The sequence below is a fragment of the Heptranchias perlo genome, chromosome 12 (assembly GCF_035084215.1).
Source record: "Heptranchias perlo isolate sHepPer1 chromosome 12, sHepPer1.hap1, whole genome shotgun sequence".
In the NCBI taxonomy this organism is placed as follows: Eukaryota; Metazoa; Chordata; class Chondrichthyes; order Hexanchiformes; family Hexanchidae; genus Heptranchias; species Heptranchias perlo.
Window position 1 is genome coordinate 65,525,087 of NC_090336.1, and position 2,500 is coordinate 65,527,586.

General features: G+C 56.4%; 1 pseudogene; it reads left to right on the plus strand.

Annotated features, from left to right (window-relative positions):
• The first annotated feature begins 384 nt into the window (after positions 1 to 384).
• Positions 385 to 503, plus strand: LOC137330277 (U2 spliceosomal RNA; annotated as a pseudogene).
• The last annotated feature ends 1,997 nt before the right edge of the window (positions 504 to 2,500 follow it).

Consider the following 2,500-nt stretch of genomic DNA (forward strand, 5'->3'; position numbering starts at 1 on the left):
GCACTGGCAGCAGCGACCAACAGGGGGCTGACCGGCTGATCCTTCCCTTTCACAGGCAGGCTTTTGGCCCTCGCTGAAACGACAAAGGTGTTCAGAAGGAAGTGCTGGGGGGAAGGCAGGCAGGGAGGGACGGACACAGGGAAGTCCGCACAAAACAGGTCCCCTGGAACCTCTGACCCAGAAAACCGGGTTCCTGGTGAAAGCAGTCCTGCCATTGACAGGAGAATGGACAGGGCCCGGCAGCTTGAGACACATCTTTCTTTCAATAAGCAAGTTCTTTTTAAAAAAGTTTCCTTCCACAGCAGCTCTGAGTGAGAGAGAGAGAGAGAGAGAGAGAGACACTGACTCACTGACTGATACTGACACCGACACACACACACACACATATTATGTACTTTTATTTTTAATTGATTTTTAGAACAGGGAGATGGACTAGGGGCTTGCTCTGTCCACTCTACGCATCGACCCAGTATTGCAGTGTTTCTGGGAACGGTGCAGCTCCCCGTGGGGAGATATTCAAAAGGAAAAACAGCTCTTTCCCAGTGTCTCTGTGTGTGTGTGTGTGTGTGTGTGTGTGTTATTACTGAGAATAAAGCTGATATCTCTCTCTCTCTCTCTCTCTCACTCAGAGCTGCTGTGGAAGGAAACCGTTTTAAAAAGAACTTTCTCAGCTCAGTGGTATTTTTTTCTTCTCCAAGGCTGAGTGCCGCTCGCACGGAGCGATATAATTCAAAGTGCAAAATAACTTGGCGTCGTTGACTTTAAACAAGCAGGGTCTGCTTCCAAATGAAAGCTGCGCTCCCGAACTGGACTGACTGACTGTCTGTCTGTCTGTCTGTTTGTCAAGGGGTGGAAAAGGCGCCGGTGGTGGTGAGGGTGGAGCTTTACGCTCAGGAGGGGAGACTTTCTTTCAGAGGTGCCAATTAATCTGCAGCAGAAAGTCATCCCCCCCGACCGGGATTCGAAGCCCGGTCCTGACCACGAGACCACCGGGGAGAGTTGCCTCAAGTCCCTGAGGGACCTGGACACGAGGCCGAATACACACGCACGCCTGCTGCACTGGCAGCAGCGACCAACAGGGGGCTGACCGGCTGATCCTTCCCTTTCACAGGCAGGCTTTTGGCCCTCGCTCAAACGACAAAGGTGTTCAGAAGGAAGTCCTGGGGGGAAGGCAGGCAGGGAGGGACGGACACAGGGAAGTCCGCACAAAACAGGTCCCCTGGAACCTCTGACCCAGAAAACCGGGTTCCTGGTGAAAGCAGTCCTGCCCCGCCCTGCCATTAACATGACAATGGACAGGGCCCGGACCAGGCGCAGCGGACGGTAGCGAGCAGTCGGAGGGTGAAAATCCGCCAGTGGGTGAAAAGGAGAGCCGTGCGGTGAGAGGAGGCGGAAAGCGGTTCGCAGACTTTCGCTGTACCTCTGGCGGGCAGCGCCGCACCTCCGAGCGCTCGGTACCGTCCGCTGCGCCTCGTCCTGCCGCACGCGACGAGCCGTCCCCGGAGGAAATCGGCCTCGGCCTTCCTGAGATATCAGTCTCCAGGTGGGACAGAAAAACCGGGGGCCCCCGGCTCGCTTTCGGCGGCCCGCTAGTCGACTTCCCGTCGTGCGAACGCGATCCTTCCGGTACCCTTCGGTGCCCCTTGCCCGACTCTAGCTCCGGTGGTAAAGCGGAGTCGGTCGGTCTGACGGCCGCCGAGTTAGCAGGCGGAAAGCGGTTTGCAGCCTTTCGCTGTACCTCCGGCGGGCAGCGCCGCACCTCCGAGCGCTCGGTACCGTCCGCTGCGCCTCGTCCTGCCGCACGCGACGAGCCGTCCCCGGAGGAAATCGGCCTCGGCCCTCCTGAGATATCAGCCTCCATACGGGCGTCACAAATCAGTGGACATGGTCAGCTGCAAAGCAGTGTCATTACAACCTTTCATAAACGACAGGGCAGCACTGCACCGCACTGCACTGCACCCCACACTACATCACACTTGCCTGCCTGCCTGCCTGCCTGCCTGCCTGCCTGCCTGCCGCTGCCTACTCTCACCAGCGGACCAAAGTGAGGATAACACCCCGAAGCAAGCATCTCCCTTGCCGCCCACCAGCCCACACCAATCCCCTTGCCTGCCTCCCACAAATTCCACCAGCGAGGCAAAGTGAAAATCAACCCCCAAAAAACGCACTCCACACCGGCCATCGCCCGCTATACACCCCCCCTGGGGCGAATATTAAGCCCGAGAACACCGACTGTAACCAACCGCAGTGAAAAGTTGAAGTGGCAACTCATTAACCAGATTTACACTTGGCAACTCATAAACCAAATGAACAAAAAATCTGGTTAATGAGTTGCCCAAAATAAATCTGGTTAATGAGTTGCCACTTCAACTTTTCACTGCGGTTGGTTACAGTCGGTGTTCTCGGGCTTAATATTCACCCCGGGGGGGGGGTGATTCTGGGGGTAGTGTCCGGGAGGGTGAGCCTTTTATTCGGCAGGAGGCGTGTGGGGAAATCATCA